Source organism: Pinus tabuliformis, chromosome 3_1 (assembly GCF_031772625.1).
Source record: "Pinus tabuliformis cultivar Carrire ecotype Pingquan chromosome 3_1, CPIR1, whole genome shotgun sequence".
NCBI classification, from domain to species: domain Eukaryota; kingdom Viridiplantae; phylum Streptophyta; class Pinopsida; order Pinales; family Pinaceae; genus Pinus; species Pinus tabuliformis.
Genome location: NC_142301.1, coordinates 955,376,529 through 955,391,289, shown reverse-complemented (window position 1 = coordinate 955,391,289; position 14,761 = coordinate 955,376,529). Strand labels below are relative to the sequence as shown.

General features: G+C 35.6%; 1 long non-coding RNA gene across 1 annotated transcript; it reads left to right on the top strand.

The window, feature by feature from the left end:
- Positions 1-478: 478 nt before the first annotated feature.
- LOC149190970 (uncharacterized) lies at positions 479-1,072 on the top strand. The gene is made up of 2 exons (XR_016256538.1): positions 479-601; positions 723-1,072. It is a non-coding gene; the product is annotated as an uncharacterized LOC149190970 (long non-coding RNA).
- Positions 1,073-14,761: the final 13,689 nt, after the last annotated feature.

Sequence of the window (14,761 nt, the reverse complement as noted above, 5' to 3'; positions counted from 1 at the left end):
TAATTTAAAAAACGGGTTTAGAAGTGAAAATAACCCATCGAGATATATTCGGTGCATATTCTATAGCTTTTAGATGTATGAGACGGATATACACTTTCATTGCCTCCATAGGCAAATGAACTCCCTTCTTCCATGTGAGTAGGGAGCACTTTAAACGAACGTGGCACGTGATGCCTGTGGAGTCCAGAGAATTTAAGTGGGTTATTAGCTGTAGTGGCTGCTTACGTGTTTTTTTACTTTTGTATCATTTAGCGGCCGAGCATATTCACAAACCAGAATGTTACTAGGGGAGGCGCTTGGAAACCTAAACTAATATAATCTCAAATGCAATAACTAAATTGGATGCCAGAAAAGAAAAATGAAAAAAATTAATTACACCATACAGATATACTCCAAGATTCTGCAAAAACACAAGGAAAAGTTGAGAGAGCGAGTATATGCTGGTGGTATCTTCCGCGGCTCCATTTACGCCCGCAAAGCTTTGGCGCTATGGTTGGCCTGATCCACCTTTATAAAACCCTTCTCTGCGGTGAGGAGTAGGGGCTGAGGCGGTTTCAACCCACCAATGAAGCCGAAGCTCATGATGTTATCCAACGATTAGGTATATCTCACTGCAAACAATCTGTGTTACTCTATTTTTTTCAGTTTGTGTTACTCTATTTCTCTGGCTCATTGATTCGCTATGGCGTCTGAAGATTTTTCAGTTTATTCTATGCATGCAGGAACAAAACATGTGGGCTTAAAATCACTCTGGAAGCTATGACTGCAGCAACTGCAAGCGTTGGCATGGCGACAGGGCAATTCAATTACTTTGGCAATTAATCAATCAATCTGTGGCTATATTTATATTTACCTATTATGCCTTCTGGTAGGCGCAACACGCTCCATTGACTATGTACTGATTTCAATCTTGTAGCACTGGACATGGCCGGCCACCCAGCAGGCCATGGAGATATTTTGTAGTATTTCTTGGTATTGGTTTTATGTTCTCTGCAACGTTACCAAAATAGTTGAAATAGTTACATTATTCGATATTTATGCTAAGATAATTTACGAGATCAGATGTGGATAATTGATGTGCTGTGTGTTGCAACCTCTATATGTGTGCTTGATTCGTTTCAATGGCTGGAATTTTTAACCTGTTGTAATGGTCATTGCATTATATTTCCATAATAATAATAGTTCATCAAATATCTTTATCATAGATAAGTTAAAAAACATATGATTTTTTAAGTTCATCATGTTGATGGTAAAATATTAAAAAAGGAGAGAAAAACATATGATATCAAAATTTATCATAGGAAGAGATGCTGATAGTGAAATGTCAAAAAAATGGAGAACAGAAACCTAGAATCTCCAAGTCCATTATGAAAATATCTAAGTCCATTATGAAAAGAGAGCCACTCAGCTTAATTTAAATTGATTATTTGAAATTGATAAGGAGAAGTCCCTAAAAATAAAAAATAAAACTATTTATTTTCATAATAAAGGTGTTCGAGATAAACTAGATTTATTATAATTTTACATTAAAATATATTTTCAGTTTTTATTATCTATTCTATATTATTTTGAAAATGAATAATAATAAACCAAGTGGATATTTATTATATTTATTATCTATTTCATATTATTTTGAAAATGAACAATAATAAAGTGATTATTTTAATAAGTGGATATTTATAGGTGAGTATATATTGAAGTTACAGTTGCACATTGAATGTTGGAGATATGTTTAATTGTCAACTTTATTTTTAATTTTCAACCTTTAAGGATAAATTCAAAAAATACTCTTTATAATGGTTTTCCAATTTCCTTGAATATTGTTAAATAAAATCTTATTCAAAAATTTCAGTGTGGATTATATGGACAAAATATATTGCAAATTTATATTTATATGAAAAATGTAAATTATATCAAATTAATTATTATTTTATGAATGTGTAGTATTTTTAAATTGTAGTACTTTATGATTTTGGCTTATGATAATTTAATAAATTAATAATTTTTATGGTAAAATGATATTAAATTTTCATGGTTAAGAATTTTGTAACATATTTTTTTAAATGTATACATGTTAGACAATTTTTTTTATAATCAATAATTTTAATTTAATTATTTTTTATATTTTTTTAATATTAGTGACATGAGACATCTAAGGGGCACTTCAATTGGTATTGGTTATTAAAGTAATGTGAGTTCCTATAAAATTGAGAGATCTAAGATTTTGCTAAATATTTATCAATAACAAGTGAAATTTTGGGTGTTCTTTAATATTCTATGAATGTGCATTCTATGTCACAAGTTCACTAATTGAAGACCTCTTTGGGTGAATCAACCACATATTTTGTGGAAGAGAGAAGCATCTCATGATGTTTTCCTGCACATAATTTTTTTTGGGGAAAATAGATTGGTAATTTTATCCCATTGACCATGCAATAAATCAACCATATTTTGTGGAAGTGGGAAGCATCTCATGATGTTTTCCCTGTACATACACAATTATTTTTTGGTGAAAATAGATTGGTAATTTTATTCCCTCAAGTGGTGAAAATTGCATCTAATATTGACCCCCCCAAGCCATCTCCTTCATCAAGATGAGTGGATGTGTGTTAGTTACTTTAATACATATTGGATCTACATTGAGCATGAAATTACAAACCTTCTTCATAATTAATTGTTGAAAGTGCCTCTAATCACAAGCATATGACCATGTGGAAACATTAGCCTTGAACACTAGAATAGGTTATTGAGAAATAAATTATGAGGTTCGATATGATTGCTACCCACTCTTGAGCTAACGTAATAATATATTTGAGGATATTAGATTACTTAACCATATATCCATTTGTAATCATGATCTAGTGGAGGGATATACCAAATTGTAATGATGTCTTATTCTTTGACATTATTGTTATTATTTGAGGGAATTTGGGTTATGAGAATGTTTAAATTGTTTAATAGATGCATTTTTTAATGATGTGATTTAGATTTTTAATTTGATTGGTTTTTATAATGGCTTTTTGTGAGCGAGGGTGGCTTATGTTTTGATATCCTTGCAATTGTATTAGATTATTGGAATATGATATATGTTGTGATGATTTAATGTGGCTTATAAGTAATTTTAGTAATATCATGATGTCATGTATGTGTCTTTAAGAGTAATATTAATTTTATGAAATTTTAGCAATAATTGATGCGAGGGGATACTAAAAATGAATACATGTTTATATGATGGAAATCACTATATTTTGTTGTGTTAATAATGGTTTTTAAAGTATGATAGGAAGAAAAACAAATACATATGGACTCCAAATTGAGTCAAGATATGTGGACACGGGATAGGGTTGAGATATTGATGAATACCTTGTATAGATTATTTCTTGTTATGTATTCATGATTGTTGGACAATATTATTTCATGTGTTTGTCTCTATATGGGTGTGCATAGACACAAATAATATTTGTCAATTAAGCTTACACATCGGAAAATGGTTTTATGAAAAGTATTGGCATGAGTACCATTAGGGAGAGGCGGTTTAAGTTAAATATTCTTTCCTACTAGCCTCCCTTCCATGTATTAGGTTGAAAATATATGTTCCTTTTTAGTGGTTACACATTTTCAATAGGGTAGGGAGTGAATTCCACGACTCATGAGGTTATATTGAGGGATGAACAAGAAAGCATTAATCATTGTTCTTTGTTGATTATTAGTCTCTCACTAAAGGTAAATGGGATGGATTAACTAGGTCTCAATTGTGACACTATGATACTTAAAGGACATGTGTTCACTTTGTATTACCCTTAGTATTGTTATATTTACCCTTGAATCGCCATGATCATGCTTAGCTCCACACATTGGGTACTTGAATAGTTAGAGTGAACATGTGCCTAGTTATTTGTACTCAATACTTGAAGGTTCTTAGCTAATTTAATCTCACCCTTTGTATCGACTTTAATGTATAAGTGTATACTTTGGGAGAAAATAGTCCTTTGAATTATATAATTATTTTGGGAACAATGAAAGGAAAATGGCATATTTCCCATGTAGACTTATGAATATTTTATGGAAAAAGTGATATTACACTCGCCTCTATAATTAGAAAAGTACTTAAAGGTTTAAAATAAAATAAACAAAGTGAATTTAAATTAGAATTTGTATTTAATAGGAAAGGAATTCATGTGAACCAACTCAATTACAAAAAATAAAAAGGATCAAGGGAACATCTAGAAGCACAAATATGAAAAATAGTTGGAATATGGTGAATAATATACATTTATGTATTTTTCAAATTAGTAATAGTGCATGGAGGTGTTGTGTATGTAGGTGAATATTGTGTGCATTTATTTGTTGAATAACAAGAAGTTTTCATAATAGTGGAAACTACCATAAGTATCAAATGATATATAAGAAGAGATGGCTAGTCTTGAAAGCTCATTTTATGTGCCTTAATGTTGGAGGGTTGTCTAATGATGAAGTTATTCATGGTCATAGAGTTCTGATTTTTGTCTCAAGCATGTGCTAGTATCGCATATATGTGGTACTTCAAATGCTCCAGAGAAGCCACACATTTTATGTATTGGATTTTATGTTCCTTTCAAAAAATCCATTACAACTCCAGAGTTCCAAGGGAAAAATAGTACCCTGAGTGTAACATCACATAGTCTCATCAAGGCTTTTATGAGGGGATGGAGCATACATACACAACTTCCTAGGTCATCTTAAGGAAGTGGGGCTATGAAAATTCTTTTTCTTTCAACCACCTGAAACCTATATTTGAGATCATCATCTTCTTATGCTTGTCAAGAGCTTTCCAATGGTATAAAATCCATCAGATTCTAAATTATGGCCCTCAAAATATTTACCCCTCTTAGAGCTTGATTAGCATCAATACATGTTGACATGTGATAGACACTTAGTTGTCATTTCCCACATGTCACCACCATACAATTCCACATCATCTAAGATGTGACTAACACATGGTAGTCATCTGCCCATGTGTCACCAACACATACAGTCACATCTGCATCTAGTTACATCGGTCTGCTAGCTCACATCTAGATCTAGAAATTTCCATTAATCCCCTTTATTAAAAGTTCTAGATATATGGTTCTATAGATTTCCAAATTTTTTCATACTTATCTAGATCCAAGCAAGGACTTAGTCAACAATCAACATCCAAATCCAAGACTTCTTGTAGGTTTTAACCCCGTACAGAAATTACCTGCATACGAATTCTAAAACACAGAAAATAAATAATGCGAGAGCAGAACACATAAAACACATATACACAGAGATTTTCCCCTGAATCCCAAAACTGGGACTACAAGCTTGATTTTTCATTATGTTCCGTTCAATGTTACAATACATATTTATACATGCCGAAGCATCCAATACGATGGACCGAAAACCATCGTGTCCAATACCATGGACCGAAAAACCATCGCGTCCAAAAAAACATGTGCGAGAATCATGCACAAAACCATAGGTGGGTTCGCCCAACCTAACATAGGGTCCAAAACCAAAATTTTCCAAGGCGCTGCCCCGGACCCCATAAAGTGGGGTTACAGGTGCCCTTCAAACCCCTTGTTAACTACATGGAAAGAATATAACACAACCCAACATTCTCCCACCTGTTGTTTTATTTCCACAGGGGGCCACAAGAGAGCTTAGTCATTTTCCCAGCCCTGAAATGCCCATTGTTTCTCTACACCAAGAGAACTTCTCAGAGCTCATAGATTTTGTCAATGCATCTGCAGTATTCTTCAAATTGTCCACCTTTACCAGCAACACCTTTTTGTCTTCTATCATATCCCTCACAAAGTGATACTGAACATCAATGTGCTTTTTCTTTGAATGATATGCAGGGTTCTTTGCCAAGAAAATTTCACTTTGGCGATCACAGTCTATCCTTATAGCTTCCTGTACTAACCCCATACTTGAACACAATCTCTGCAACCAAACTACTTCCTTGCTTGCATGAGTGGTTTCCATGTATTCTGCCTCTGTAGTTGATAGTGCCACTACAGATTGTTTCTTACTCATCCAACTAACTGCACCTCCAAATAGGTTAAACACATACCCACTTGTAGATCTTCTCTGATCCAGATCTCCAGCCCAGTTTGCATCAACAAAGCCACGAATATCCAACACTCTATCCGATCCTGGTCTTCCTTGGTAGCACAGACCATAATCACTAGTGCCACGCAAATACCTGAAAACCTGCTTCACTGCTGTCCAATGCTCCTTCCCTAGTTTTGACATAAACTTGCTCAATACTCCCACTGCACGTGCAATGTTTGGTCTAGTACATACCATTACATACATCAAGCTATCGACTGCACTTGCATATGGAACACGGGACATGTCCTCTTCCTCTTCTTGTGTCTTGGGACATTGTTCAGCAGATAACCTCACACCTATAGGAATAGGAACCTTCACTGGTTTACTATCCTGCATATTAAACCTCTGTAGTATTGTCTCGACATACTTCCTCTAGTTTAACCAAAGCTTCCTATTTGCCTGATCTCTTTTAATTTCCATGCCCACAATATAGTTTGCAGCACCAAGATCTTTCATGTCGAATTTGGAGGACAATTGGGTCTTCAAATCCTAGATAATTTCTTTGTCATTTCCAACCAACAACATATCATCCACATACAAGACCAAATAAATAACACGGTCACCAATTAATTTAAAATACACACAATGATCTGCTTTGCTTCTAGTGAAGCCAAGTCCTCGTATAAATGTATCAAATTTCTAATACCACATCCTTGGTGACTGTTTTAACCCATACAGAGACTTCTTTAACTTGCATACTAGTTCTTTCTTACCCTTCACCACAAAGCCTTCAGGTTGCTTCATGTAGATCTCCTCTTCCAGATCCCCGTGAAGAAATGTTGTCTTCACATCCATCTGTTCTACCTCAAAATCAAAAGCAGCAACAATAGATAAAAGTAATCTAATAGAAGTTACCTTGGCAACAGGAGAAAAAATATCACCAAAATCAATTCCCGGCACCTGGGAATAACCTTTTGCTACCAACTGAGCTTTGTATTTCTCCACTTTTCCTTCTGCATTTGTCTTCTTTTTGAACATCCATTTGTTTCCAATGGGTTTCCTTCCAGCCGGCAACTCCACCATATCCCAAGCCTCATTTTTGTGCAAAGATGCCATTTCATCAACCATGGCCTCTTTCCAGAATTTTCCATCCTTTGAATCCACTGCTTCCTTCACAGTTCTGGGATCATCATCAGTAACAGACAAAGCAAAATTTGAACAGAATGTAGATGGACTATACCTTTTTGGCTGCCTTCTTTCTCGAACTGATCTTCCCACAGCCGAAGTTTGTGGCTCTTCATCTTCTGATTCCTCCTTTGTTGTAGAGTCTGATTCTTCCTCCTTTAGCTCAAACTCTATCTTCTCAGGTTCCTTTGATTGGACTTCAAGTTTAATAACATCTTTCACCTCTCTGAACACCACATCTTGGCTGTACACAACCTTCCTTGTTACTGGGTTCCAAAGCTTATAACCCTTTAAACCATCCTTATACCCAATAAAGATGCACTTTTCAGATTTACTATCCAACTTGGTTCATTTCTCCTTTGGAACATGTACATATGCATCACATCCAAATACCCTTAGATGTGAAAGAGAGGGTTTCTTGCCAGTCCATACCTCTTGTGGAGTCTTATCCTCCAACGATGATGAAGGTGACCTATTGACCAGGTAACATGCAGTATCCACCACCTCTGCCCAAAATTCATGTCCTAACTCGGCACCACTGATCATGCTTCTTGCCCTTTCCATCAACGTCTTGTTCATTCTTTCTGCAACTCCATTTTGCTGAGGTGTATATGGAGTAGTCTTCTACCGTGCTATACCACACTTCTTACAGAATTCTTCGAATTCCTTACTGCAAAACTCTCCACCATTATCTATCCTCAACACCTTTATCTTCTTCTCTGTCTGGTTTTCCACTAGAGCCTTGAATTCTTTAAACCTGTCAAGGACTTCATATTTCTTCTTAAGGAAATATATCCATGTATTCCTTAAGAAGTCATCTATAAATGATACATAGTACACAGACTTACCCAATGATGGAACCTTCATAGGTCCAAACACATCACTGTGCAAAAGCTCTAATATTTGTTTCGCCCTCTTACTTCCAGAGGGGAAACTGACCCAATTGTGCTTCCCATATACACAATTTTCACATAAATCAAAATCCAGAGAGCTATTACTCATACCTTCTACCATACCTTTACCATGAAGTATTTGAAGGCCCTTCTCTCCAATATGTCCAAGCCTTTGATGCCACAGCATGGTCCTCTCTCCAAAGACCACTAGATTTTCTGCTCCACTTTCAGGAACCACAAAACTGTTGCACCCATCAACAACAGTGCTACCTTGCAGCTTGTACAAAGTTCCAGTCTGAACTCCCCACATCAATACCAGTGCTCCCTGAACCATCTTTCAGGTATCCTTCTCGAACACTGTTTTTACACCTGCATCATCCAGCTTTCTTATAGAAATCAGATTTCTAGCCAATGCAAGAATATGTAGAACACCCGGAAGTGTTCTAAACCTTCCACGTTGCAACTTCAACTTTACTTTTCCACGACCAATGATTCTAGCCTTCCTGTCATTCCCCAAGAAGACATCACCACCATCATATTTCTCATACTCGCAGAACCACTCTCTATGGGGAGTGAAGTGAAAGGATGCACCTGAGTCAATAAACCATGCCTCATAATCTACATGTGTACTTGAAGAAGCCAAGTACACATCCCCACCTTCATCTGAGGTGGTTTTCGCCTCTGTAGAAGGAGCATCATTAGATCCCTTTCCTTTATCAAGAGCTTTAGATTTACAATCCCTTTTGAAGTGCCCTTCCTTTCCACATTTCCAGCACACCACCTTTACAGGTTTTCCTGGAGATTTAGATCTCCCTCTAGATTTAGATCTCCCACTCAATGACTTATTTTTGTTTCTGTTCTGGGACCGTCCTCGTACAGACAAGGCATCACCATTCTGGCTCTCCATATATTTCCGTCCCATCTCCTCCGTCAGCAAGGACGAGACTATTTCATCAAAATGCAAGGCAGTTGCATTGCTACCTATTGCAATAATTAGACTATCCCATGAATCTGGTAGAGAACACAACAAACTAATGCACTTATCTTCATCTGAAATTTTAATATCAACAGATGCTAATTGACATTAAACGCATTCAGATGCTCTGTCACCGAGTCTCCAACTTTCATCCTCAGGTTATATAGCTTTTTCCGCAAGAACAGTTTATTCACCAGAGACTTAGATTGGTACAAAGTCCCTAACTTGTCCCACAAAGCCTTTGTCGTATCTTCCCTTGATACAATCAACAATACTGAATCTGAGACACACAATCATATTGTGCTCTTTGCCTTCCGATCCAACTTCTTCCATTCTTCATCGGTCACTCCTGTTGGTTTAGTACCTGGATCTACCGCGATCCACTGATCTTTATCCACCAACAGATCCTCCATGTTGAGTTTCCACAACTCAAAACTCTGACCATTAAATTTCTTGATCTCTATCTTTCCACCGGTTGCCATCTTCTTTCACCACCAGAATCGATCCCGCAGATCTCCCATTGAACAGGGTCTACCACAGGTCTGAGCAAAACCCCTCAACAACAAAGGCGTCCCCTTGAAGCCAAAAACAAATCTGATACCAAATGTAGGTTTTAACCTCATACAGAAATTACCTGCATACGAATTCTAAAACACAGAAAATAAATAATGCGAGAGCAGAACACATAAAACACATATACACAGAGATTTTCCCCTGGATCCCAAAACCAGGACTATCAGCTTGATTTTTCATTATGTTCCTTTCAATGTTACAATACATATTTATACATGCCGAAGCATCCAATACCATGGACCGAAAACCATCGCGTCCAATACCATGGACCGAAAAACCATCGCGTCTAAAAAACATGTGCAAAAATCATGCACAGAACCATAGGTGGGTCCGCCCAACCTAACATAGGGTCCAAAACCAAAATTTTCCGGGGCGCTGCCCCAGACCCCATAAAGTGGGGTTACAGGTGCCCTTCAAATCCCCTGTTAACTACGTGGAAAGAATATAACACAACCCAACACTTCTTAAAATTCCCATCTTACAAAAAGATATATTTTCATATATCTAAATTTTTAACTTTTCTTGATTCATTTAGAAATCCAAAATATGTAATATTCTATGCCACATTTACCACAACAACTACCACCTGGCCTCTAGCTCAACACTATTTTGTCTCCAATAGCCACGTTAACATCACATCATGTCAAATTAGTTAATGCAATCAATCTTACAGATATCTAGATATTCAGATTTAAAACTTTATTACATTCATCGAAAAATCAAAAATTTCCAAATTCATCCAAATATAATTTTTAAGAAAAGTCCAATTTTACAAAACTCCAAATTTTCAAACTTTAAAATTCCATGTCACTTGCCAAAGTGGATGTCACATCAACCACTAGCTCAATTATTATGCACTACAATATGTTATCAACATGCCACTTTGTTATTCCACATTAACATGTCATGTTATCCAAAATTATTTATGCCATGTTAATATGACAAGTCAATAAGCCATGTCACTCCTCCATGTCAACATGCCACATCACCAACATACATTGGGGATCTTCGACATTGATTCAACATAACCACCATGGGGTATATCTAGTTGGCATCTGAACCTTGGTTTTCCAAAGGTTTGGAATTTAAATTTTTATATATTTTGGATCTCTTGTAACCATGATATCAGGGTTCCATTAGCTCGAGGTTATGTCATTGTGGGTTCCACCCATTAGGGCCTCCAATATCTAATTTTTTTCATAAAAGTACATTTATTCAAATATCTCAATGCCCAAATATCCAAATATCTAGAATATCCAACTTTCTCTATATCCCACACACATGAAACTTCTAGATGCGTGGACATCTAATTATCCATATATTTAGGTCATCTGACTTATACCAAATTTCCGCCCTTTATCCCCCTTGTGGATTTTTCCATGGTCACAACTTCTCACCAACACATGTGACCAAGGTCTAGGGATAAAGCTATCATCCTTAAATTTCCAAAATTATAGAATTATGAAAGGTGTTTGCAGGCCTAATTCAAAGGAATAAAATTGATTCTAATAGGGAAAATACCTTCCAAGAAAGCTTATAAAGATACGTACGTCCTAATATTCCTATAAGGCATACCAATCATTACCATCGGTCATTATTCTTCTCAAAAGGATTCAAAGAGAGGCCCAATGGCCAAATCCCCATTTGACCTAACTAAGTGAGATTCTTCTCAAGCCTTTGAGGCTAAAAACTTTAGTTTTCAAAACCAAACTATTGGAAATACTGAGAGGGGGGATGAATCAATATTTCTTACAATTATTATATTAATCTAGTTAAAATATTTCATAATAGGAAACACAAGGTACACCAGAATAAAAATAATTTTATTATTGAACACAATAGTGAGGACTCCAATCCCCTTTTACAAAATTTAGGCTCTAACCTATACAAAAGAATCTTTAAATTCTTCAAGGCTCTGACCTTTTGTTATCACTGAGCTAAAAAGGGTTGAGTTGTGTCAACCTTCAACCTAGCATAACTATTTCAAACCACTTTGACTGGAAGTTAGCCCTTCCAATCTAAGAGGGCTCTCTCAAAACACTTATCAATTTCACTTTAATCAACTCAAAACTACAAATGCCTAACTTTGATTTCTTTTTATGTAGTTTTACAGGTGAAGGAGAATGTGATGGCTTCCACCATTGGGCATTGAGTCAAAAGAAAAACTCAATTACCGACAAACATTATTTTGTGGAAGCTGAGGCATTTTTGCCTTACTAATGTGAATATAAACATTTAGAGTTAATCACAGTAAATTGAAGGAAGTTGGAGCAATATAAAATTGAATTCCAAGTAATCAAATAAGCTATGAAAAATAATAACAACATAAAAGCATGATGAGATGGAACTGAAACCAAAAATGAATCTTAGTTTAAAAATGGAGTATTGTTGCAACTGTACTTCTTATTAACTGAAAAAAAATACACAAAAGTGGTCTTTCTCACAATCTTGATCCACCCCTCTAGATTCAAGAAAAAACTACACATATATAGAGTGAGATATTTTTACAAAATCTTCCACCTGGGCTAGATTCAATCAACATCTAAGAGACCTAATCTTATTTGACTTACAAAACATTGAGCCTTTGTAGGGATTTTTCTGTTTTAATAGAATTTGAATACAAATAGGAGTCTATCTATTTATGAGCCCATAATATTCAGTTGTTGAACCTTATCAAATCCAACCAAATGTTGAGTGTGTTGGATTGTTGATGTGTTCTTGCCACATGGATGTGCCACGTGGAGTGACCTGATTATAGACTAGTTCAATAGAGTGAACTTATACGATGTGCCACGTGGAGTGACCTGATTATAGACTAGTTCAATAGAGTGAACTTGTACGATGTGCCACGTGTCCCTGTTTCGACCTTTGGCTCTGAAAAATATATACAAGAAACTACAGTCTGTCCTCTTTCTGTACCTTCTTACTAAATTTCAATCTGATGCTCAGAGAGAAAGTTATGATGATTTTCCTTAGGTCACCTGTTTGGAATGTAATTCAGGAGTCTGCAAAAAGACCAAATTCCTCAAATCATATCTCCACAAATATAGTGCAAAAAGATCTGAAATTTGGACCCGAGCTTCAGTGCGATTTCTTCACAAATGGGTTTTTTTTCACTTCCGAAATGTCACAAAAAAAAAAAAAAAAAAAAAGTTATAGCGAAAATGCCACGATGACCTATTTGGAGCAGCAAAACCCTAGAATCCAAAGCTCTAATACCAAATGTTATAAAACCAGCTCACAAAAGGATAGAAAAGATAGATCAACGCCTTAGAATTCAGCCTCTTTGAGGGGGCAACCTCCTTTACATTACGCAAATGAACAATTCTTGGATGATCCCAATGACAAAACCTTCTTTCTATATATAGGAGTCTAAGGAGTCACAATATAACCCAGCCGACCTAACAATAATAATATAAAGGCACAAAAATAACAATAGAGGGATTCTATGGGGCACAGTAATAACAACATGGGGACAATAGGGGCACAACAATATTAATAAGGGATACAACTACAATAGTAATGGGGTAATCACTAGTATTATAGGGACCTAACAATGTGCCCCTGTGGTGCAGCAAAGAACAAGAAGCTCCAGTGCCTTACCATTGGGTTAATCCCAATTTGAAGACTACATTCAAACCCACTCACCAAACTGAAAAGAAAACTACAAACCAAATGGAAACCAATTACTATTGTTGCAATGTGATATCAAACTGTTGTACAAACTAAAACTGACAACTACAAAATGTAGCCTAAAGCTTAAGGAAATGCTTGCCCAACAAGTTTATTTGTGTACCAATAACCCTACTCTAACATCTGAAAATCTACCTGCTTAATTGAAGCAATATGAAACCTCCAGTATAACCACTCAAAGAGATGATCCAACACGTGGGCTCCTTGGTTGTTCTTAAGTGGACCATCTATTAGCAACTCAGAATAAAAATTGAATCCACAACTTGAACTTATAAATGAAAGAAACTCCACATTCACTGATGACTGGAATAGACTTACCAAACGATCTTGATAATCATGAAAAATCACCTCTTCTTGATGAGTAAAACCATGAGGGCTGAATTCATTCATAACTGATGGCTTCTTTTGTCCTATGTCTTCAATTCCAAGAACATCATCAAATAAAAAGGCAATAATAGATTTGTCTTCCCTTTCATGTAAATCAACAAAACCATCCATGCATCCTTTAACATCTTCAAAAATGGCATCCATATTGTGTGTATCAAAACTAATATTTTTCTTATCAAGCAAATCAGATATAACCTTTGGTAGTTTTTGTTGAGGAATTTCATCTTGATTCTAAACACTAACATCTCCTATACAAACAACTTTATGCATATCATCCATGTCATTTTGATGATCCCCAAATAGAATAGGTAAAACCTGTATATTCAGCTCTTCATGTAGCTCAGGTTTACCTAAAAGTGAACTTTCATGCACTTTAACCAGGACAACATCATTATGATTTTCAATGGAAAAAATTTCTTGTCTAGGTACAACTTTCATCACATGTTACCTTACTGTTCAGAATTTTCATGCATGTATTTTCAATAGGATGATATTGAGGAGTTTCTTGTTGACATAAAATCTCAGAAAAGGAATGGCCTGAAAAACAATTTGAATGATTTGGCTCATACCTTTGACTGCATAGATTGAAAAGGTTGCAAATCCTCATGGATTTCATGTACTATGACTTGACTGTCAAATTGATGGTCCATTTCATCTTCAACTAAAGAAGAGACATCTACTTGTTGGAAAACTTCTTGATCATCATGACAATTAGCTTGTGAATAAAATTCATAAAGTTCCTCTTATATCTCATCATCATCGATACATTCTACATCATTGTTAATACTTTTGAGATATTGAATGAAACCTTTCCAAAAATTACAACAGTCTTGAAATAGTGGTGATGAAGGATGAGACTTCCCATAATGTCCAAAAAATATTCTATGGAAATATTTAAGAGAACACAAGCTTCCTAATGGCAACCCTTCATACCATACTCTAACTTTGTCTTCTAGGGTAGCCATAAACATCTTCATGAGACAATCATCAGGAA